Source organism: Podarcis pityusensis (assembly GCF_964106645.2).
Source record: "Podarcis pityusensis genome assembly, chromosome: 4".
NCBI lineage: Eukaryota > Metazoa > Chordata > Lepidosauria > Squamata > Lacertidae > Podarcis > Podarcis pityusensis.
Genome location: NC_138027.1, coordinates 59,048,655 through 59,074,613, shown reverse-complemented (window position 1 = coordinate 59,074,613; position 25,959 = coordinate 59,048,655). Strand labels below are relative to the sequence as shown.

The 25,959-nt window shown below is 43.3% G+C and overlaps 1 long non-coding RNA gene across 1 annotated transcript; it reads left to right on the top strand.

The window, feature by feature from the left end:
- Positions 1 to 19,342: 19,342 nt before the first annotated feature.
- Positions 19,343 to 25,297, top strand: LOC308474797. The gene is made up of 2 exons (XR_013984971.1): positions 19,343 to 19,462; positions 25,091 to 25,297. It is a non-coding gene; the product is annotated as an uncharacterized lncRNA (long non-coding RNA).
- Positions 25,298 to 25,959: the final 662 nt, after the last annotated feature.

Below are 25,959 nucleotides of genomic sequence, written 5' to 3'. Positions count from 1 at the left end.
CACTTCTTTGATGTGTCTAGATCCAACACTAATCTCCAATCGTTCATGAGGGTCTCTGGCCCTGAAGAAAGAGGCTTTTCTGTGGGTCCAGTTGGCTGCAGTCGACAAGAAACTTTGCTTCTGTGAGGGTAAATTAACTGAAACAACTTGGGTCATGTGGGGTAGGAGGATAGCAAACAAACTGAAAATGCTACTTGAGTAATTTAGATGGAAAATTAGTCAGCTTACCTTGTGTGAAATTTAAATTCTAGTAATGATTTACACACCCACTCACCCACCCCAATTTTATACAAATGTGTATCTATGGACCTAGGCATCTAACAACATCCCAGCATGGTAAACCTCCTTAACTCATCTAGGATCCATGCCATTGTGTTGAAGGGGACTCATAATATACAAAGCAAAAACAGCAGAAGTAAGTCTGCCGATTTCCGTGGCACTTACTCCAGCCAGAGTAAGTGTGTGCATAAGATTTCAGCCTTAAATCTTGAAGGGTCATGGTGACAATGTTTGACAATCTTTGATTTAATGTTTAAACAGTCTGTAATATTCCTTTTAATCTTCACAGTGGGAAACATCAAAGATTTCCCATGTTCTAACAAAAAATATAGTGTTTCGTTTCTGAAAGGAGAGCTGCCGCACCTCAAGGCAGCCTGAATCTTATACCCTCTGATATATGGAAGTCCTCTACGAGGATACTATGGACGCTCCTCAGAGGAGCATTTCAGGCATTCTGCAGATGCTCACAGGAACTCTGTTCTTCACACAATGTAGAGAAAAGCTGCATTCCCTTCTGGGGAGCCACCTGGGAAAGAGTCAAAAGTGGGCACAACAACAACAAACGTAAAATTTACTTTTGCACAATGGGCTCATTCCCTCACATGCTCACATATCCCTCTTTTATCCTCCACCCCAGCAGAGTTCAAGGATGGATTCAAGCCTGGCATAAACACTCAAGGAGAGAGTGAAGCAGGACCAGTGAAGTGAGGGGTGTGGATAGGGAGGAGGTGTGGCCTGCAGAGAGAGTCCCAGTGGGCCGATGGAGAGGGTTGGAGGTCTCCTGGGCTGAAGTTCCCCACTCCTGACAGCATTTAGGTATCATGTATCCCATGGACTGCAAGAAGATGAAACCTACCCATTCTGAAGGAAATCAGCCCTGGAAGGACAGATCCTGAAGCTGAGGCTCCATATACTTTGGCCACATCATGAGAAGAGAAGACTCCCTGGAAAAGACCCTGATGTTGGGAAAGATGGAGGGCACAAGGAGAAGGGCCCGACAGAGGACGAGATGGCTGGACAGTGTTCTCGAAGCTACGAACATGAGTTTGACCAAGCTGCGGGAGGCAGTGGAAGACAGGAGTGCCTGGCGTGCTCTGGTCCATGGGGTCACGAAGAGTCGGACACAGCTAAACGACCAAACAACAAAATCATGTTGAAACAAGTTTTAAGACCAAGCCCCCTTGAGCCCCAGTTAAGGTCTGAATTACCTTGGCAATAGACAGCAATACTCATTGCCCTTAGAAGATGGTATTTATGACATATAGAAGCAGGGGTGGGAAATATAAAAGGCATTCCGTGGAGCAAAAGGTATTGGCTGCTCAGAAGAGGACAGCACAGAGCTCGTGTCCTTGAAAGCTATTTTAAGCCTGGGCTAAGTTGTTACATCTCTGGTGGGACAAAGGGGACAAACAGCAAAAAAAAAATAAAAAATACAAATGAAGAACGAAACCTGTTTAAGGATGATGTTTCAAAGAGCATTTTAGCACCGACATAAAAGTGATTTATCTTTAGCCCAACAATAACGCTGGATGCAAATGTTACCTTTAAAAAGAAAAGATAGAAAGGAAAAAGAGACTGTTGAGCAAGGAACACTCACACCATGACTGCTTCCAGTGCCAAACAGAGATTTTCTGGGGTGCTGGGTGCACTGATACAGCACTCTGCCCCCAGCACATCCCCATGCTGATTCTTGCCAGTCCAAACAGTAGGAGGCAAACCAGGTAAGTGGGGATTTCAGAGGCCAAAAGGGCAACTATGGGACTGAACTACCAAACCAGTGGGTACCAGTAACTCCTGCAACCATTACATCCCAGCTTCTTTGTCATTTAGTATAGCAATGGAGCCTGGATAAGGCCCAAGAGATAAAAGCCAAACCTCATTAGACTAGCCACCTTTTTGTATTTGTTAACGGTCCCACTTCTGTGCCCTTAACCATAGCTGGCAACACAGATATTTTAGCAGCCGAAGTTTTTCTGTTGCTTATCTCCTTGCCAGGAGAAGCTTTGGCTCCCAAATGTCAGTGTGTCAGGCTGCTGCTAAAGGCAGGGGAGCAAGGTCATTAAAAATATGGCAACCTTCCCTGCCAGACCAGCCAAGCGGGTGTGTGGGTGTGTGTGTGTGTGTGTGTGTGTGTGTGCTCATCTTCACCCCACTTGCAGGGCTGCCTGATTCTTTGCCTGCTTACTCAGAAGCAAGTCTCACTGTGTTCATAGCGCTTACTCGCAGCAAAGTTTTAAAGGAAAAAATTGCAAGCACTAGCAAATCTCTGTCACTTTCCCCCACGTACCTCTGATATTACAGGGATCTTCTACTTTAACAGCAACAACAAGAATGTTTAGAAGACTATAAGTTCCTGGCTCCAGCACAAATCTTCGGTTTCTGTCAGCTTCACTTGCTTGTGAGGTAGGATGGCAAGGTGCAAAGGAAGAAAGGGCTTTGGTATCTTCAAACGCTTTGCAGAAGTGGGCGTTTTGGCAGAGGAAGAAAGCTATGTGTCTGCTAACGTTCCTTTGTGTATAGATTTACCAAACGTGCAGGAGCCCTGTTTCCTTTTGTATCTAGTAAACCTGATGATAAAAGAGGGGTGGATGCTTTATGGAGGCACAGGGCAACACTTTCTTATTTTGCCTCAGGTGATGAAATGGGATGGGCCACCGCTGGACCCCACCCACCTCTGGCATGCAGACCCTCAGAAGGCTGTTCCTGAGGGAATTCAGCTCTCAGGCTGGAAAAACATTCACTTGCCCCTGCTCTAAAGTGTTAGCAGAGCATTCGTTTATTTATTTATCCACCCATCCAGGGAGTTTCCAAATAATGTGACAGGAAGTTACAGTAAGCCCGCAAGATCTGAGCTGCTAAATCGTCCCAGAGCACTTTGGATTTTCAGTCCCATAGTTGCCCTTTTGGCCTCTGAAATCCACACTTACCTTGTTTGCTCCATAGTTAGCATTAGCCTGAGTGACAAAAGTAGCAGATCTTTGCGATCCTATCAAAACTAACATACAGAATAGACGGAAAACAGGCTTTAATCCCGTCTCTCTTGCCTTAAGCGTGATAACATGAAGTGTCTCGCTTTTGTAGGTGTTTTTGACAAGCATTTTTTGCTTTTAACATACCTTGAGGAATGTGATTTGAATGAATCCAAATTTAAGAGTGGCTGACCTAGTTTTATTGGCCCAGGGGATGGGGGATAATAGGTCAGAGGACAGAGCTAAAATGCTCCTGTAAGCTTTTCAAAAGTTTATGATGATATCATAACAAAGAATCCTGTGCATCTTAAAAAGATGAACAAGTTTTATTATGACCGTCAGAAGCTTTCATGGACCTGGGCCCACTTCATCAGGTACCTGAATTTATTAAACGCTGTCTGCAACACACTTTTTCAAGAGCATGATCTTGATAATTAGTTCTTGGCCTTTCCAGCACTTGACAGAGAACAATGGAGGGAGAGATACTTTTAAGAATGACTCAGACTACACTCAGATACTTTATAAAGCTAAAGAGCAGGGGCGGTGACAGTAGGGAGGATTAGGGGCTCAAACACCCCACTTGGTCTGCTAGATCTCCTCGCTCATGCCACAACCACACACAAAGAGAAGGGAGTGGGGAGGGGAGAAGGAGGGAGGGAGGGAGTGGAGAGAGATTATGTGTGTGAGAGAGAAGCCTGTCTGTCTTCACTGTGTGACAAGTGTGTATGTGCTAAGTGTACATGATTGTGTCTTGGCCAGTCTCTAGTAGCGTATCTGGGCTCGCTTGCACCTTTGGCAAAGAGCTGCACTGGTACCTCCCCATCTTGCCTAGTTGCCCAGAACAGTAGAGAGGGGCCAGGGGAGCATGCAGGTGGGTGGGTGAGCTCCTAGCCATGTTGAGCAAGAACGGAGAGGTTATATTTTTGCTCCCACCCACTCTGGGCCTGTGCCCTTTGGCAGGGTCTGACCTAGCCAACCCCCAGGTATGCCCTTGCCATTGTCAACTACTTTGGATCCTTGCTCACTATTGGATTGCAGCTCTCAACAGCTTTCCACCCAAATAATGTGATTTTCAGCTCCAAAATAGGTATCTCACCTCTGCAGGAAAATAAGAAGGAGGGAGGGAACCAATATTTTGAGGTGAACATTGAACATTTGATTCAGCAACAGAGTTCCCTTCTCTCAGACACTAACAAACATAGTTTTACTTCTGCATAAAGTTTTAGTAGGCATGGATACATATTTGTTTGTTTTCCATCTTTGGGGTCTGAAGCAGATTCCCACCTCTCCCACCAATTGAACTGGAACTCACCACTGCCCTGCCATCAATTCAAGCGGATCCCACCTCTGTATACTGTACAGTGGTACCTCAGGTTAAGTACTTAATTCGTTCCGGAGGTCCGTTCTTAACCTGAAACTGTTCTTAACCTGAAGCACCACTTTAGCTAATGGGGCCTCCCGCTGCTGCCACGCCGCCGGAGCATGATTTCTGTTCTCATCCTGAAGCAAAGTTCTTAACCTGAAGCAATATTTCTGGGTTAGCGGAGTCTGTAACCTGAAGCGTATGTAACCTGAAGTGTATGTAACCTGAGGTACCACTGTATAACCACCATGGGTTATCTTATGGTTTTTGTGTGAGCTAAAACTTTTTGGGGTGTGTGGGTGTGTGAGGTAAAACCTTGATACCTGGAGACTCAGGCAGAAGCTGAACATATAAGAAATATTTATTTCACAAAACAAAGTTGGTAAAACGAAAAGATGTGTCAGGTGAATTTTATCAGTTAACTTATTTATAATTATACAAAATTTAGTGGATGTTACAGTGCTATCTTTCGGGTCACAATGCAAAGCCTGCTTTAGGGTGGCTGTGTGGGGTTGTTTGTTTTACGGAGAATGTTCTTCCTTTTGCCCCTCTGTGAAAGGGGCAGTACTGTAGTTTACTGGAAATCTACATACACACTGAGCAACGTAGATAAGACACACCTTATAAACCAGATAGTAAGTACCGTAAATAGTCTGGGGAGAGCTACAGCAGTGTTTTTTCAGCCCAGGAGGGAAGTGGCAGTGACTTCAGTTCAGAGCAAGGTCACAGTGCATGCCATAAATTTCCCACACTTAGGGTTTCCTTCATGCTCTTCAGTTAACTTTTTTAAATGGGAGGTTTGGCAGCAGTCAGATAAACATTAACGAATCTTTCTCTGCATAGCCCTTCCATTGTGCATAGTTCATATGTTAATCCAAGTACACATCTATTTTAGAAAGGTTTTAGCCAGCTGACCTGACCTTCCTACAGTGACCCAGAGTGGGAGATCAGTTTAGGACAGAACAAATGAACAAGGTCACCACCTCTTTTTTGGCAGGGCTCTGGGGCAGACAGAAGTTCACCCAAGGCGGTTTTTCCAGGCATGAGAGTATACCTATTGAGGAAAGCACCATGGATTGGTTTTCTGCTTGCCACACAGCTGTTGAAGGCACACAAGTCCTGCCTGCCTGGAAGGTGGAATTCTTAGTGACCATATTGCTCAGCTCAGTTCACAGGGCATTTACAGCAGAGGCCTTTAAACTGGTGTATACACTGATAGGAAGTAAACAGCATTGTCTTAAAATGGGACCCGGAGCCTCTTTGCACGACCACTTAGAAGGAGGGGGAAATGCTTTTGGTTGTGTGTGGAAAAGCATTTGGCCTGAATTGCTTATCAGTGTTAGCGAATATTTCATGGGTAGGGATGGCAGGTTGCAACCTGAAGATCCATGATGTGCCTTTAAATCTCCCCATGCAGTGAGAGCTGTGTCTTCCCCTATCCATTTCTCATCTAGTCCTGTTGCCTCCCTTCTTTGTCAGCTGTGCCGCACACCTGGATTCCTGCTTGTTACAGCAGGCAAGGGAGGAATCAGACAGAGAAATGGACTGAGAGGGGGAAATGGACAGGAGCAGAAGCTATAGCTGCCTTGTCTTCCACTTTAAAACTACAGCATGAACCTCCAGGTTGTTACTGTTGGGAAATAACTGCTGAATACCAATTAATCCTGAAGGCCCACTTGTGCAGGAAACTAAGAAAGGAAAAAATGGCTGACTGCCTGATTTCAAAAAAGCGTGGGGCTTGATTCTAGTCAAAAGATCCCAGCAGTTTCGAACAGATATACATGCAGTGTTTGCAAAGCATGGGAAAGATAGGTCTTAAGCGCTTACAGTGTGCTCCTCTGCCTCTACTTCTCTTGGAATGAATAGAGTACAACATTAAGTAAGCTTAAATGCTTTACTTACAGAGATTTCACTCATGCATTGTTCAATGCTACAGCAGACACAACACAGGCAAGGTATTCTTGGTTACAAAATGCAGTTTCAAACACACAGTCTGAGTCTGCAGCCCCGGTTTCAGACATCTGCTCAGTTACATGGTTTGAAGAGGAGATATGGACATGGACACCCTCCCTCCCTCCCACCCTGAAGGCGTGACCTAGCCTTGCCTTCTCTAACAATTTACAGCTCTGTAGTCCCTAACAGCTTAACCCCTTCATTTACTAACTAGCATAGATATATGTTGTTTGGTTTGACTGAAAATCTCCCACAACCTACCAATCCTACCCAAAGAACTTAGATTCTTAAGGTGGGAGAGCTATGTGGACTTAGGGTAAGATCTGCAAATTATATAAATGGCTCAGAGATCCATCTGTGAATGAAATACTGCTAATAAATGTTCTCTCTCCCCGCCGCCTCATGCACGCACCCCCCCCCACATAAGCAGAGCATAGTGAAGGTAGATTTTTAAAGGAGTGTCCAAAACTGCTGACCTAGCTTCACACTAGGTGCAGTAGTGAGGACCCTCTGCTGCTCCCAGGCCAGCTAACCTCACAGTTCTCTCTCTTGCCTTCCAATTCAATCTGCAAAACCACAATTATTTCTCTGCTCCTCCCACTAGCTGAAGGATGTTATTTTCCAAAGGGTTAGGGAAAGTGATTTCTACTCATTAACTTGCCTTCAGAGACTATCAACTGATTGTCTTTGATTATTATTATTATTTTTAATAATCAGTTTGTCTCCGATTATTAGCGAGCAATCAGCCTAACAATGAATGATCACACGGCACCCCTAATATCATATCTATCTATAAGCTAGTTCAAAACACGTTATTCCACTCTCCCAGCAAGTATGACCAAGAAACAGAACTCAGAATATAACAGGGCAGAGAGCAGCTGCCTTTCTTCTTCACTGCTGAAGTCACCAAGGGCAGGAAGCAGATTTCACTTCTTTGTCAGTTTTGTCCCTCAGTAAACCCTTTTATTTCCTTCAGTATAAAGCAATGATTGTCATTCAGCCCAATGTGGGGAAAAGTCAAGCAATCAACTTTGAGCACATTGTTGCAGCTGCAGCCAAACCTACTCTCTGACGCTGGCAGCGAGAGACCAGACCCTCATTGACAGCAATTCCACAGCGTGGTGTGTGTGTGTGTGTACACCCACCCACCCACCAGCACCAGTGTAATATAGAAACCCTCCTTCCACACACCCTATCCATCATGATGCTGGGCATTTTACAAATATATGATATAAGAGGCCATGGAGGTACATGCAGCTGCAATCCTATACAGCAGGGGAGAGGAAATGCCAACTCATGGGCCTAATTAGGTCCACCAGGTCTCCCCATTTGGTCCACCAGGTCATTTTGGCCAAGCCACAGTCACCTGTCTATCACCAGGTGCCATATATATGTATTATGTGTGCAGGCTTCTAAAACTGATCAGCACAGAATTAGCTGGTTGCCAGGGCTTCAAATGATTTTTGCAGGGACCCTCAGGGACAACCAGCTGATTGTCAAGACTTCAAAGGACCACACCACCTGACATCATTGTGATGGCAGGTGATTGGCATGTGGGTAGCCCCAGAAGGCTCTCAAATTTGGCTCACAGAGATAGTTGAGATAAGGGTCTGGCCTACAGCTGGATCCAGTTCCACACCCCTACCTTTTGAGTTGACCTGCGTGTTGGACTTCAGTTCCCACCAACCAACATGGCAATAGGGTTAGGAAGATGGGAGTTGTCGCCCAACAACATCTGGAGGGCCTCAGCTTCCCTGTCCTTGAGCTATAGTTAATCTAGCCAACAGCAATACTAAAGGATGGGGGAAGAAAGATCAATAGTGGCATGTTTCTGCTGCTCTTGGTCCATTCACTTCAGTGAAACAAAATCAGTAAAAGCCACAGCATTGGCCCTGAAAGCTGGCATGTTTCTTGGCACATGGCTTTCAGATGCTTATTGACAAAGGAGGAGGAAGAAAACTCTCCCAAATTGATTGCAATTAATGCAATTAGTGCTTTACAGTTTTTCCTGGCCTTGTCTTTTTGCCTTAGAGACCTTCATTCACTGAAACATTTACGTGCATTCTTAATTACTTTTAGTAAGCCAGCTGCAAATAGTAGATGCTACTCTTTGCTACTCTTCACACTCTCCTGGTCCAGGGCTGGTGGTTCCCTATCCCTGCTCTGCAGGAAGATAGAGTCATAGAATAGAATGTCATAGAATACCAATACCAATAGCTGGCCATAAGGACATGAAGTTGTATGAAGATTGCAGAATTATTATTATTATTGTCTCATCCCAGTATTGCAGCTAATTCATCATGTGACAAGGGCACAAGATGCCCTTGATTATCTGTTGAGGGACTAGGAGAATGACAGTTTTCTAAGGAGGTTCTTTCTCAGAATATCCACACTGTTTCCACCTGTTCTTAACATCTGAAAAGTCCTTCAGTAGTGTAAGCATCATTGTGACTTAGAAGGCTGTGATTGAATCTCTTGTGCCTCAGCACTTCAAAGCAAAGTAGGTAACTAGTTTCTTCAACAACATAAGCCATCTTTTTTTTTAAAAAAAGGAATCTTTTGTCAAGCTGCAAACAAAACAAAATACTGTGGGGTGCCTGGACTCCCCTTCGAAATTCCTGTGCGCCCCCCCCCCCGTTTCTAATTTATGGGTTCCACACACTGGATTTAGCATGTTAAAATACAAGCCAGGAGCTAGCCTGGTGATGGCCCACTAAAGATGAATCATTAGGTGACAAAGAGTGTTTTGCCAGAGGCCAAATGAGAGGGGCCCTTCCCTCAATTTAGAATTGGTTGGAAATTTATAATTTCATTAATTTAGTCAATTTAGAAATTTGTTAGAAAGACAAAAGCCCTTGAAGTGGAGTTTTAGAGCTGGAAGAAGAACAGTTGTTTTTAGTATTGCAATTTGGGGATTATGTGGGCTGGATAAAAAATAGCTGCTGTCAGAGGGCTGTGACTGATTTTTGCTGGCATCCAAGACTGTGGCCATGGAAGAAGCAAGAATCTCTTGGAGTGTAATGCTGTAAGCCCCTGCATTGTAGGCTCAGGTTGCATATGTGTGTAAAGAAACCGTAGATCATAAAGACACCACAGTCTCTGCTGTGCTTCATTGTCCAAAAAGAGACAGAGACCCGGGATAAATCCCTGGAACCCCTGGAATCTCGCACTGCTTAGAAAGGCTGCCATACGTCTGGATTTTCCCGGGGAATTTCCAAAAGGTGGTACCTTGTCCTGAATCCTGGCAAGTCAATTGAAAAATCACATGTTTTTGGTGTTTTTGTAAAAACAACAATTTCAGTCATTTCCTTAAAAGTAAAGCTCAACAACTTTCGGGGTGCCCTGGTTTTTACTTTTTGAAATATGGCAAACCTAGCTTAGAGATTGGGATGGCATTTATCACTATATAGGGCAATGATCTAGCAAGTCCCATTGATTTCATGCCATTTCAAATCATGGAAATTCCAAGTCCTAAACGAGGAATGGATTGTGAATGTAATGTAGGAAATATGTGTTTCTTTTTTCAAAGATAACACATTCTATTGTTAAAAGTGTTTGCTTCTGAACAGTTTGTCGCATTCAGAAAAACCCCCCAATTGTTTTGGAACTTCGTCCTGAGAGAAGGCTGAATGAACACTTTCCAATTCCACTTTTATTCACTTATCCATCAGCTGTCATGGTTGCTGCCTTCCTTCTCCAACTCCAGGAGACTAGAGTCATCTAATGGAAAAGATGGGCATTGCAAGCTGCATGTTTCCAATGAAGCACCAGTGTTCTGTATGAAACATTGGTTCCAATGCTGCGCCTTTTAGAGCTTTTTTTGTTGTTGCAAAAGACACTAAAAGCAGAGTTTGCGTTTCCTGCATCTCTAAAGTGAAAGCAAACCTATGTTGACTGCAATGTACACTGTATTTAAATATGGCATTCATCTGCTTTCTATTATTCACTAACAATATTGTGCAGCGGCATAGCGTGGTTGCTAAGAGACTGAACTACAAATGAGGAACCCCCAGTTAAGATCTTGCCTTTGCCATGAGCAAACTAGGTGGCCTTAGGGAAGCCACGATTCTCTGCATCTTACCCTTCCCCCAGTAATATGGGAATAAAAGCACTGGCTTCTTTTTATAGGGTTGCTATAAAGATTACAGTAAGATAATATATGTGAAGTAGCTCCCTGAACACTCTAAAAGTGCTATAAAATGTATATTTATTATTACTATTACTATTATTTAGTAGTAGCAATATTTGCAAACAATGTATTCCAGATTCAGAAGTGTTTTTAGTGTCAGTTATGAAAAGCACCCCCTCAGGACCTCCAACCCCCCAGCATGTGAGTCAGGAATCATCTATGTCTGTGGCTGCATCTGAAATCATTGTTTTCCATTGAAAGCAACCTGTTTTGTAAATTGTGCTACAGACCACATATTAATTAGCTAATTCAGGGCACACACCCCACATTTTACTCTTTTGCCCCTATACATGCAGATATAAGAAATTCAGGAGGAGAGTGAAAGCCAGCAGGAGATTCCTGTTCTCATACAAGATCCCTCAGAGTACTCTCATTTTAAGTCTAAGGGTTACATTGGTGTCAAAGCTGCATTCTTGACAGTTGACAAGCAGCAATTAGAGTTACTCTCAAGCTGTATAAATGTCAACATAGAAATAAAACCATGCCTGCTACTTGAGAACGGGGTGGGGGGGGATGAGGATATCAAAGAAAAATTATGGGTTGAATCCAATGCAGGTCCTATTCAGATAAGACCACCTGAAATGGACACGGCTAATTTAGTCTAACTTAGGTGGATACAACCCATAGTCATATACAAACACGAATGTCTCATTTTCTGTTTTCACAGTTCTGTAAACTTCATTACCGAAGTCAAGTAAGGAACACAGCTTCACAGACTGGGCTGTAGCCAACTAGATCAGGCTCAGAGTAGACCCATTGAGGCTAATGGACAATGACTTAGTTGAAGACAACCCACTCTACTCATAGACAATGGATGATGCTACTGAAGCCTGTGGCATGCAGCGAGAGAGAGATTTCATCTCCACAGGCCATATTGAGCTAGCTGGATCAAACTTGCTACAAAAACCGGTGCTACCGCTGTGTTTACTGTCCTGACAGAGCCCCTGAGGATTTGCTCACCCAATGAGCCGAGGATAATAGCAGTTTTCAAGCTGGTTCTCAAAATTCTAGTGCCTCCTCAAGCCGCACAATATGAAGAGACTGAGCATGGGTGACACATTCTGAGGACTGACTGAAGCCTTTCTAGGATCTCTGTTCAGGAAAACCAGGGAGATGCGGCTGCAGCCCTGCTCCCTGTGTGAGCAGAACAGAGTGCAGAGCTGCCTCACATAAGAAGCAAGCGTTGCTTCTTCTCCTCCCATCAGGACATCTCTGTGCTCTCTGTGTCACTGCCATGTCAAGCGCCCTGCCTCTAAGTGGGCCCATCCCCTAAACCAGGCGCAGGGAGCCTTTTCCAGTCCATGGGCAGCCTTCCAGAGGCCACATACCAGTGATAAGTGGAGGCCAGAGACAAAAGAGCGGGTAGAACAAAGGGTGGGGATCTTACCTTTGCATAGCAGCAGAGCCAGTGTGGTGTAGTGGCTACAGTGTTGCACTAAGACCTTGCAGACCAGGGTTCAAATCCCTTCTTGGCCATGAAGCTCACTTGGTGACCTTGGGCCTGTCGCTGCCTCTCAGCTTAACCTACCTCACAGGGTTGTGAGGATGAAATGTGGAGTGGTAGAACTATGTATGCCACCTTGAACTCCTTGGAGAAAAGGTAATATAGCATACTTTCCAAGTGCCCTGGAAAAATGGGGGATCTTGCTGGCCATTTTGGTGCCCCGATCTCACGCTCTTGGGCTGCGCTCCTGCCTGAGAAAAGTGCTTTTTGGGGTGAGAGCAAGACATGGATCACATGACTCACCTGGGAACGCATCCCAGAAGGTACATGTCAGGGTTTGGGGTTGGAAAAAGTTGGATTATATGGGATAGAAATGCAGTAATAAATGAATAAACAAACAAATTTCAGTCATGCAGAAGTCAATTGATTCTACTGCAGAACCCTCATACACACCTCTCCAGCCTTCAACAAGGCAAGCAAGAGGCATTGTCACAGTTGCAAAAGCACTTGAGGAGGGTGCTGACCAGGGCCTGGGAGGGTTTTGGCCTGGGACAGAGGGTGTGGCCCAAGTAGGAGAAGGAGGCAAGTATTGTGGAGATGTTTTAGGATAACTAGAGAGGTTCAGAGGGCCACATTCAATCCCCAGGGCTGAGGATCAGGGTGGGGGCCAAGAGAAGGAAACTGCAGACTGTGCTTTCCTTCTCACTTTTACTACTATCTCCTTTCCCTCATCAAGCATAACTCCAGGTAGCAGGAGAAGGCAGCAGGGACCAGTGTGCACACAACATAAGAAGCTGTCAGGATGTTGTCAGAAGCTCCCGGCTAGTTGCCCAGGAAAGTATAAAGACAAGGAAAAGTTTCTTATCGTGCTTTTTTATTTCAGTCTTTACACTGAGAGGCTATAGAACACAGCCTCTTGTATAATGGCGTTGTCCTGAGTGAATCTCTATCCCCCGTCTCTCCCACTTCCTCATTCATCATTCTCATTGTCTCCTCTATGGGTGCTGCTACATGCCCTCTGTCTTTGAGTTCTTTGCTCTTCTACTTTTAAGGCTCGCCAGGTTCTGGGAGATGGAGGGTCTGGAATAACAGCATGTCAGCTGGGTGTTGTTCTGGCTCTCCCATGATTTCCCAGCTTTCTCCCTCATCTGCCTCTGAGCTGCTACCTCCCTCAAACCCCTGTTGTAAATCTATATTGTCTTCCTCTTCCTCCTCCCTGGAAGGGTCAGGATGGGGAGGCGGTCTCCACCGCTCCTCCTCTGCCAAGTCCCTGCCAGAAGCAGTGCCAAAGCACATGGGAAACAGGGAATTGAAGACCTTTTGTAATATATGTGCCAAAAACCATATGAGAAGGAAGGCTGGTAATTTTATGAACTTCAAACAGGGAAGAATCATATGCTGATCATTAACAGAAGTACAGTTTGGTCCAGTTTGGTCCATTTTAGAGTGAAACCCCAAAATTTAAATACATCTGCCCAATTCTATCTATGTATACTTAGGAGCAAGATCCGTTGTTATGGGTTATTCCCATGTAAACATACATAGAGTGGTAGCCGATATATATTGCCATAGGTTGTGAGATGGTGGGATAGAAATAATTTTTAAAACCACAAGAATGGCATTAATGGGCTGATAACACCCATGCAACCTCTTGCTCTCCACTGAAGAATTCTGGAAATTTTGAAATAATCTAGATGCTCCCTCCTTACGCACAAGCATTGGTTGTGTCCCACTTCCGTATCAGCAAAGAAAGGAATTGGTTTCCTCTTGACCCTACCATGAAGCAGAGTGAGGCAGCTGCCTCAGGCAGCAGATGCTGAGGGACAGGGAGTAGACAGAGACCTGTGGGTGCCATGTGCCCTGGCTTGCACCCCCTAAGTCAGACTGCTCCCCTCAGGTGCAGTGGAGGGCACTATCCTCTCACTAGCATCCAAGTAAAATGGGCAGTTTAGTAGGCTTTTGGGAGAGGTGCTATCTCATCCTTCACCTTAAGAATAGAAATGTCTTGGGCCTGCCATGTTAATAGGTAATTTAATTAGAGAGGCCAGAGACAGCCACCACATAGGCCTAGTTGACTCAGGGGGAAATGAATCAATTTGCAGCCAGACAGAAATGCATCAGTCAAAGCAGAATATACCATATGAGTAATGAGCTCTTAAACACACGAATGGTGGGGAAAAACCCCTCACCACTAAGCAGAGCACCAAGGACTAGAGCCGCACGGAAGTTTTGCTAAGTTTGCCACCTTCCAACGCGCCTCAGGCTCTGGTACTTATGAGTCAAAGAGATTCCAGTGAAGGATTCTTCCCTAGGAGGTTGCCTTGGGCTGTGTGTAGATGACAGCTTTTCAGAGTCTTGGCAGTTGTACAGTAAGGTGGGCATTGCCAAAGGTGCTCATATTCATAGTTTGCATCCTACGATGGTCACTGGTCAAAACAGTTTGGCTGGTTTTCATAACCCACCAATGTGCATCTTGAAAAAGCTAGAATTCTATTATTCTCCCCCTCTCTGTTTTATCATCACAAGAACCCTGTGAAGTAGCTTAATTTGAGAGACAACAGGCCCAAGGTCACCTAGTGTGGTTTCTGGCTGAGGGGGGATTTGAACTCTTCTCTCCTAGGTTCTAGTCCAACATTCAAACCAGTACACCAAACAGGATTTCAATACAATAGTCCTTTCCTCAGCAATTGGTATTCAGAGGCATGCTGTCTCTGATCCTGGAGGTAGCCTGCATCTGTCAGGACTTGGGATAGTCAATGTTGGGATAGCCTTATCCTCCATCAGTTTGTCTATAGAGCCAGTGTTTGTCCGCAGACAGCTTCCGGGTCATGTGGCCAGCATGACTAAGCCACTTCTAACGAACCAGAGCAGCGAACGGAAATGCTGTTTACCTTCCTGCCGGAGCGGCACCTATTTATCTACTTGCACTTTGACGTGCTTTCAAACTGCTAGGTGGGCAGGAGCTAGGACCGAACAATGGGAGCTCACCCCATCCCGGGGATTCGAACTGCTGACCTTCTGATCAGCAAGCCCTAGGCTCTGTGGTTTAGACCTATAGAGCGAGATGAGCGTGCAACCCCAGAGTTGTCCGCGACTGGACCTAACGGTCAGGGGTACCTCTACCTTTACTTATGGTACTATAGGCGCCATGTCTAGGGAGCACTGGGTGCCAGGGCACCTACAACACAGGGCTCTGACGCGACTTCCGGTTTTTACCAGAAGGCGTGTTGGAGCCTCGATGCAACCTCCCAGCAGGAAGTTCCTGCTTCCAAGTACGGAAAGAACAACACATGAGAATTAAATTTTAAATGCAGCTCAGGTTGGTCGAGGCTCAGCCATCCTGGAAGTCACATGTACTAAACTCCTGAAGCCCACACAGGACCCTGTGTACAATTCAAGGGACAGTCAGATCTCTAATCTTAAAATTTATGTAACTGGGGTCTGATGCAGCAGGGGGGTGATATCAACCATCATTTTAACATGAAGTCTGTTGGGATTTATTTATTTATTTTCACCTTCATAATCTGTAACAGATTTATGTTTAATCCCAATACCAATCTGGTTTGTTCGCAACTCATTATGCCATGCAATGTAAATATAATTGCCATAATATTTTTATATACATGCACCAAAGAAGCATGCTTAATATCAGCAAGTCATCCTATTCTGGTCAGTCAGAAACAAGTGGTCAAGTAAGAAATAAAGCATCTCTTCTTGTGGAGGGTTATCTTTTGAAGAGCTGGCTGTCACTGTTTATCTTCTGCACCTGGGCTTGGGACAAAGATGTATCTCAGGAAGCAGCCGAGTTGTCAGCGTCTAGATTCCAGTGGAACAAAGGGCTAGATTCATTAACAAAGGAAATGTTTCTCCCCCATAATGCTCCCCAGAGCCCCGATTCACTTTGGCCCAACAAAAAGCGAATAGTAATTGGATTTAGCAGCCTGCTGTGGACTCCAAACTAGATCAGCATTTCGTTAACTTGCGACGACAGCTCCTTGTATGAATCTGTCTTCCTAAGGATCAGAGGAAGAGGAGTGCCTGGAATGTTGGACAAGCGTGTTTGTTTACAACAGTTTCTGAGAAGGGAGTGAACATTTCAAGATAGTTGCTGTGGGTTTAGTCTGTAGCCAGTTGGCTTGTACTTAGGGCACCTTAGAGGCTAAAGGGTAGTGCAGGGAGCTGCCTGTTGGTTGACGGCCTGTTCTTTGGTTCCCACAGCACTGGGGTGAAGAATGGCTCATTTTATATGGCAACCCTCTCAAAGAGCTCTGAAGAGAGGTGTGCAAAGTAGCAGGTGCTGCTCATGGTATGTATTTCACCAGGAAGCAGCTGCCACAGGCACCAGAAAGAGTATTGCCCTCTGAGGCATTACAGTGGTACCTTGGTTTAAGAACAGCTTAGTTTATGAACAACTTGGATTAAGAATGCTGCAAACCCGGAAGTAGGTGTTTTGGTTTGTGAACTTTGCCTTGGAAGCAGAACATGTTCCGCTTCCTGTTGAGTGTAAATTGAGTCCCCCGCTGCTATGGGAAAGCACGCCTTGGTTTAAGAAAGCTTTGGTTTAAGAACAGGCTTCCGGAGCGGATTAAGTTCGTAAACCAAGGTACCACTGTACAGCTTTTCTGTTGGAGACCATGCCCTGCTGGTGTTTTTAAATTCTGCCTACCAACGATCCAGTCATGTGATCAAATTTGGCATGCTGGACAATGTGGGTCAGGTAGATCTGTGTAGGGCTTGTCGGATAGCAAAGCAGCCCCAACATTCATTTTTTGCCATGTGCTCATTTGGCCATTGGTACAGGATTTAGTAGTGAGAATGCCAGTGGAAGATAGGCATTCAGGTCATATTGCGCCTGTTCTGTGATAGTTACATGGGCTGCCTATTTTTCTCGAGGTCCATTCCAATTCAGAGTGCTGGCTTTGGACTTTAAATTTGGAGAGGTGGCTGCGTCATCTGCCCTTAGACCATGCCTTGGAACACACAGGGATTATTGCCTTAAGAACAGAGAAAAACAGGAAGGTTCCAATGAACGCAAGTGCTTTTAACCACCACAGTTTGTACAAGCATTTGACAAATGGATTAAGTCTTTAAAGTCATAACATACTACCTAAAGACATGCCTCGATGACATGAATGTATAATACACCAGGCCTGAAGGAGCCAATTAGATCCAGACATTTCTATGTAGTTGCGCCATAACAAGGTAACATTATTTCAGTGCACACCGATCATTTTTAGTTTTAAAAAGCTGTTTCTTGGTCTGTTAACTTGCGCTTTTCAGAGTAACGTAGCTTTCCACTGTAATTTCGTTAATGCAATGCAAAAATAGAAGGCACTTTTATTTTCATTTTTCAAGGAAAATTATTCCATGGCAATAGCCATGCATGAAATATTTCAGAGTGGGATTTTTTTATAAAAGGAATGATGTTATCAGTGAGTGAGTACAATGCATATTGATTTACAATATGATTGTTCAAAGAAAATTGCTTTTATTAACTTTCGGTTTTATACTTTCTATTAACTTTGTATTTTTCCTGCTTCTGCTTGATGGTTGTTTTATAGTTGGCTAATTTTAATGGTCATCATCCGAATGTTGTGGGGAAGGAGTTTTTTAAAATAATTGTTTATTAATTAGTGCATGATCACTTTTAGTGTTTTCTTCTGTTTTAATATTTTATATAATTTTTATATTGCGATGTACTGTGGTTTTTCAGTTGTAAGTTGCCTTGGCACTCCTCTGGAATAAAGTGGTTAGCAAATGAAATTAATAATAAAAAATAATATTGTTGCAATTAATTCAGTCATATTTAGAATTTCAGTCGTATATCATATATGAAATTTTACAAGCCAAAGCTCCCTTGCAAATTAGAAAAGTTGGAAAATATATATATTCACATTCTGGGCCAAGCCACTGAATTAAATATTTCCATCAAGCGTTTATACCACTTTAGACTGTTGAAAGGACTTTAACATTCTTAGCTCTTTTCTTGTTACCATGCCACCATGAGGAAGCTTAGGATGAAGACTTGACTGAGGACATCTAATGGATTCCATGACTAAGCAAAAAAGTTAGCGGCAAATCTTATAGGTTCACCCAGTCCTTTTTTCCTGGAGGGACGCAGGGGTACACATACCCCTAAACATTTTGTGAATCTGAGTTTGACCTCATTGAGGGGCAGTATTTCAATACGAGTAGGAAAATGAGAGTACCCCTAAACATTTTTTTAAAGAAAAAAAAGCACTGGGTTCACCACTGACAGAATTTATACAAAGTACCCGGAGAGAAAACTAAAAACACTTGAGAAGTGTGATTTCTTCTTTTCCCCCAACTAATCATATTGTTTGTGTCCTTTTTATTGTTCCCCTTTCCACCACTAAATTATTTCTCAATTTGCAGAAAATTGAGAAATCTGCAGCAACAAGGAAGTAGTGACATAAGTTGGGAGTGTGCATCAATGAAGCTATCACTAAATCCCCAACAACAGCAGCAGTTGGAATTTGTCCTGGCTGAGCAAAGATGTCTTGAATCACCCTTTATATAGCCTGTTTAGAATAGGTACATGAAGAGGCACATTGGCTTGTCAGAGAGCAAGGATGGGGACTCCAACTCCCAACCAGCAGTCAGGCATGATGGGGAGTTGCAGGCCAACAACATCTGAAGGGCTGTAGGATCCACTCCCTGATCATAAACTCACAAGAGTGAAAAGGCAGCAAAGGATCTCAATGGTAAAATGAACCATATGAACAGCTCCTGTTCATTTTAAGTACAAGACAGAGACTAAGCAACTACAGACTTTAAGGAAGGAATGGTAACCATATTGGTCATGGAGGGCAAACTTCAGGTCTGGGGACCCATTGTGGCCCTTTATGCCTTTCTGTTAGGTCCTCAGGACTCTCCCCAGCTATGCACACACATCTCAGGCCACATCAGTCTTGCTCTGCATCCTCCTTGGGGTGTTTTTGTCTGACCTAAATGTGTCCATGACCTCTGATAATGCTTTTTGAATGGGGCATAGAGAGGCAGCGGCGGAGCAAGCCGATTGGGGGCCTGGGGTGGCGCGTGTGCCCTGCGGGGGCGGGGCAAGCCAGGACAGAATGCTCCGCAGGGCTTCTGAGGAGTCTGCCTGCCTCCTCCCACTCACCCGTGCTACAGCTGAGGGGGAGGCAGCGGGCAGAACGTTTGGGCAGCGCAGAGCCTACGTGCACTTGAGCCACCGCGTCTCTCCCAGGAGAAATGCGTGGCTCGGGCACACTGCAGGCCCCGCGGTGAGTACCACCTGGCATTTTGTCACCCCCTCATTGGTGACACCCGAGGTGGCCCACCCCCCTTCCTCCGCCCCTGTAGAGAGGCATTTGCGAATGCTCAAAGCCTTTTGCTTTTATTGTAGAAAGCCACATCCAAGCTTGATTTGAGAGGGTTCACCCTCTAGAAGAAGGGAAACCCAGCCAGATGGATGGGTAGAAATAAATTATTATTATTATTATTGAAGATATGAAGTTATTATAAAAAGACTGGCTTTGTGACTGTTCGGGGTGCACTTCCCTCATCCCTACAAAACTGCAGCCCATCCCCAGATTTCTGGGATTAGCAACAAGTCTTGGTCAGAAAGAAAACTCCCTAGATCTGACCTGAGTTCCAGCATCTTTCTTATTTCCCATCCCATTTTAGGGATGGATTCAGCTGCCAATTTTTGCTCTCTGAGTTTCTCTATTTTCTAATATTAAATTCAGCTCTCCACACTTCTGCAGCAATTTCTTTGGGGGTGGGGATTAAACCCTCATGAAAATGCATGAAAATTCTTTTAGCGTTTTAGTGTGAATAATAAACACATTTTTGTATGCTGTTTTGACCAATGTACACCTTTTTGCAAGCAATTTATCCTAATATAGTGCTTTTTGTATATTTTCATGAATACATTCATTCTGATGCACACGTTTACCTAATACATGCATTTTTGCAATCCTTCTTTGGTTGGCATCCCAAGCGCATCCCAACATTCAGATAGTTGTGAATTTCAAATGATGGTTGTGTTTCCATTCTCATCTTGTTTTGGAAAGCGAAAATTTGATACATCTGCCTTTAAATGAGAACTGAACCGAGTTTCTTCCCATCCTGACTCTGTGCTATGCAAAGTTACAAACAACCTGACTTTCATATCTTGCAAATATGCCAGGGTGCAAATTTAAGCCACAGCACAGGCTGCAGGTAGGACAAGGTATTCTTCGGATTTACGGTAAAAGTCTCCTGCTAGCCCCTCAGAGTCCCATTGTGGCAGCCTGGCTGTCCTATTCCAGCACAGACCCTCCCAATCATGTCAGGCTCACTGGCCTTCTGATGCTTTTCCTGGGCTTGGAATAAAAACAAAAGTAGAAGAAAGTCCCTCCCCCTCTTTTTTAGACCCCAATTACTTTCTCAAACTGCTGAAGAAAATTAAAGCAGTGGCTAGAAAGCAAGAAGAGAGTTTTATAGCATGGAAAAGCCCTGAGCAGGGACTATTTCAGTGTTATTCCAACCAAAGTGTATGGGGGAGGAAGGGGAGAGATTGACAATGAAAACAAACAAGGCAAGCATTACATATTTCCCTAGGCTTCGAAGCAGAGGAGAAGCCTACCAACTGGCTCCCACACACACGCAATTCCATGAAGCGCTCTTTCTTGTAGGATGGCCAGGAGGACTGGCTCCTGCTTAATTGCGCGTCATCATTACACTGCAAGAGCTCACTGAGATGGGAAGTTTGATTATTGGTTTTTAATTCTGATGCAGTTTTTCATCCTGATGGCTCTTTTGCCTGACACTAAATTACCTTGCTGCAAATTAAATACAATAAAATTGCTAATAAGCCCATTGGAATATGCTGACAGTGTGATATCTGGTTGCTGGAGAATGCTGCCCCCCTCCAGTGCTTCTTTACACTAAACCTGCATGATGTCCAAATCAATCCAGATGCCTATCCCATTCCTTAAAAAATAGAAAAGTCTTGCGCATGCACGCATGCACACACACACACACACTGCAACCAGATCATCCACCATTCATGCACGACCACTCCATACAGACTTGGTGTGTGTGACACAGAAAATCCATATTTACAAACTTTTATACTGATTTTAGATCAGCTTGCCTTGTCATTGTTCCCCTAAAGAACCCTAAGAATTCTTGTTTGGAAAAGTTGCTGATGTGAGTGTTCTCTGTGAGAGTTTTCTTTACACTTCATCAAACTAATTGAAATGGAGAGGAAAACCACCCCACGCAGGCCAATGAGGCTTGAGCATGCTTAGTGAGTATGCAACACTGACTGACGAGGAGGGAGAATGGGCAAATACATCCGTTTCTCTCAGTTTCTCATTTTTCCAATGATAAAATCAGTTCTCAGCATTGCTATATTTATTTATTTATTTATTTTTAAAGTGCTCATGGAAATTCATCACCATTTTTGTATGGCTTTCTTCTATGGTACACATATTTATATGCAATTTTGCCTAATACTGTATACACATTTTTGCACATTTCCCTATTATAAGTCATTTTCTATAGTATCTATATGTCTATATTTTCTACATTTTGATATTATCTTCACTAATATATGCACACTTTACCATAGTATATGATTTTTTTGGTACATATTACTTCACTGGCGAACTGCATTGCAAAATTTGGATAAGCGCAAATTTCAAAAGATGTTATGTTTTGGTTTGTTTCAGAACAAATAATAGTAATAGTAATAATGCTGGTGAAAGAACAATCTACTGCACTTGAGGGGAGCAGGCAAACTTAGGGGTGTCAGGGCAAGCCATATGGCACTCACAGATCTGTCCCCTCCCTGGACCTCAACATTTGTTGCCTGAGGCTGCTGCCTCACTTTGTCTCATTATAGGGCCAGCCTTGATTCACATGTTTCAAGACTAGGCCCTAGCCTTGAAATATATTGTTTTTAATTTCCCATAGTTTTGTATCTCTTAGCCACAAATAACAGCAGTTTTGTAAAATGACCTTCAGAAGATATGCCTATAATTGTTGCCTCCTCTGCTTTTTAGTCACACATATTGACTGTGGGCTAACAACACTTAGCAATTTCTTAGCTATTGAAAAAGATAATGAACTTGGAGTGTAAAAACGGGGCCTTCAGCTTAACTCAGGAAGCAGGGAGTCTCAGTGGTAACAGGGGGACTGCAATATGTGCCTTTTTCCCTTCTGTCAAGACAAGCTAATTGGAAAACAATCATTTTTGTATTGGCAAAGAGTCCCTATCTGCAACAGCCAGAGATATAATCCTCTTATGTAACAGGTCAAATAATAATATATCTTCAAGGTGCTTTTAACTTCATTTGTAAAATTCCCCTTCACAAATGACATTTTAATTGCATTATTAGATGCAGGTCTTAGGAACTTAAGTCCAAACCACATGTCGTTAATATTCCTAAAATAACTGAGAATAGGGGAATGGAAGTCCTAACAAATATTTTGTTGAGCATCTTTGCTGCGCAAATGGCAATATTTTCAATGTTAGTCTAAACAACAGGGTAAGAAAAACTACTCAGAGAAGTTGTTTATACACTATGGCTACAGACCATTTTTTTGGTTAAGAATACAGTGGTACCTCAGGTTTCATACACTTCAGGTTACATATGCTTTAGGTTACAGACACTGCTAACCTAGAAATAGTACCTTGGGTTAAGAACTTTGCTTCAGGATGAGAACAGAAATCGTGCTCCGGTGGCACGGCAGCAGCAGGAGGCCCCGTTAGCTAAAGTGGTGCTTCAGGTTAAGAACAGTTTCAGGTTAAGAACGGACCTCCGGAACGAATTAAGTACTTAACCTGAGGTACCACTGTACTTAGACTCACTGAAATTAGTGGAGTTAATGTTGCAGCCCCAAGGACCCTTACTGGAAAGAAAAATTCACTGAACACAGTAGGACTTACTTCGGAGGCACCGTGAAAAACTGTAAATATGAGTAACTCTATGATGGATTTGTGTGGCCTGTGTGTTTTGACTTTTTTTGTAAGCTATTACAGGTGCTCAGGTTTACCTAACTCTTGCATATCCAAATATGCACAGGTGCCAGTGGGGAATTTTCCCCAAAGCAAATACCAGATTTAGAAGTCTAATTTCCCTCAGGACTCCAGCAGGTTGAATCCCCCCTCCACACCTGCTCTGCTCCCATGCCACCCAAAGCAAAAATTACTGTCCTATTGTCGGCATCATTCTGTATAATGGGAGTGGCTCAGGGCCCAACTACTGTGGGGTACTGAGCCGCTCCCATTATACAGAATGATGCCGACAATAGGACAGTAATTTTTGCTTTATCCCAATTTTGCAGCTGATTTCATGTGAGCTTCTTGCACTTTGGATGTGGCAGCAGTCCTTCTGACGATATATTGCTAATCCGCTCTGTCCTGAACCTCATGAGCTGTGAACAACTTAAAAAGGAAAATTGTGGGATTATCTTGAGATCGCACTCAATTACGCTGGCTCATGTTGCTAACTGAAAACAGTTTACAAACTTGTGAAATTTCTTAATTTTTCTAAAACTGTTCTTGTAAGGAACTTTTGGCTAGCATAAAGTGTTAGCTAGTGGCTGACCTAAACTGCAGCAGTTCAGATGCAGTTTCTAACTCAAGTGATGGTTTGTTTCAGGCAGAGCTTTGTAATTATTACTTGAAAATGTTGTTTTCTGCTATTAATGGCTGTGTTTTGCCATATGCCCCACTATTTGCTGCCAGCCATTATTCATAGATAGAACCTGGAAATAAATCTTGTCGAGTACAGTGTAGTTGGCAGGACAAGCTGGGAGCACCAGAGGAAGCCAGTTTAACAGAAGGACTTGGCTTCAAGTCAGTCTCTGCTCTAGCCCTAAGATGTGCTGTTCCAGCGCAAAAAGTGCTTAGGATACGAGCATCCATGCTGTAATATGCAGAGGCTTTCCTTACATTGTTTTTACATTTCATATCTATAATCCAGAGCCCTGGAAATGTTTTTAAAGTTGAAGGGGAACATAATGACTGTTGCCTACATATCACGTGCATTATTACATCTTTATTTAATAAGCGACTAACAAAACTATAAGCCACTGCGTTCAATATTTTTAATAATATTTTTATTTGCTTTTCTGTTATATCTTGCCATCAATATGTACTCTGTTACATTCGTGCTTAAAACAAAAATAAAGGCGATAACCTAAATATAAAACATGAGCATATACAGTGGTACCTTGGGTTAAGAACTTAATTTGTTCTGGAGGTCCGTTCTTAACCTGAAACTGTTCTTAACCTGAGGTACCACTTTAGCTAATGGGGCCTCCTGCTGCCACTGTGCTGCCGCTGCGTGATTTCTGTTCTCATCCTGAAGCAAAGTTCTTAACCCGAGGTACTATTTCTGGGTTAGAGGAGTCTGTAACCCGAAGTGTCTGTAACCTGAAGTGCCTGTAAACCGAGGTACCACTGTAATAATAATGGTAACATATCCACATTCCTCCAAGTTGTTTAATTCCTATATGTCTTTACTTTTACTTCCCTTCTACTCTTTCCATGATTTCCTGTCTCCTATCCTTTTTAACTGTGTTTTCTTATTCTTCTACATTATTCTCATTACCTTACATAGTCTCATGTTGTAACATATACTGCTGAGTGTTTGTTCAACCTGTTATGATAATTTCCTTGTTATAATATTTTTCCATATAATATCCAGTCCTCTTTCAGTCTCTTATCATCTTTATCTCTTAATCTATTTGTCATACTGGCTAGTTCTATTGCTTTCAATATTGTCAACATGAGTTTAGCATAATCTTATGTACACTGAAATAACTAGTAATTCTTCATGATGATAATTGTAGAACATTTAGAGAGCATCACTTGGCTTTGACTTCAACAACGGTCTTTTCTTCTTTTTTTACAGATCAGCTGTGGGGTGAGGTCACACAGCCCCGCCCCCAGCAACTAGGGCAGTGCTACCTCGTTGCATCCCAACTTTTGGAGCCTATGGGTGCCTTCCCAGTCATTGATTTGCAGGAGGGATTCAAGCACACACCAGAACTTTGGGTTTGCACATTTAAAGTGGATTAAAGGGCTCTATAAGCCTAGCCAATAAATCCCCTTTTATAACTGTTTTGTACTGCTTTTTTAAATGGTGTTTTATTGTATACATATTGTTGCACACCTTCCCAACATTTCATTATATATATATACACACACACACACACACACACACACACACACATTTATATACATTTCAGTATATAAGTATTTTTTATAATTAAGGACCATATTTTTCTGTGTATAAGACGCCCCTATGTATAAGACGGCCCCTATTTTTTGAGCCCCAAATTAAGAAATAAATAATTGCAACATTCCGTGTATAAGATGACCCCCACTTTTAAACTTAAAAAATTTGGGGAAAAGTATAGTCCTATACATGGAAAAATACAGTAATTCAAGAATCAGACTTTCTGGCGTTTGGAAAGCAATGGAGGAATGTGTGGGACGATTGAATGACTAACGGCAAGGTATGTAAACACCCCACAAGCAAATCAGGAAAGAATACAGCATGAAAGCTCCTTGCCATAAACTTTCCCCACAAACAAATCCGAATGAATGCTCAATAAACAGGTGATCTGGATGGGCTTTCTGTCTGTAACTCAAATGCAAAACCTGCCTAGCATGTACGCCTGATTTTTAAATGAATCTGCTTGCTTTGTGTTTTGGAAGTGAAGGTTTCTAGCCGAAAAAAATCTATATTTTCAGGCTCAAACTGTTAGTGAACACACA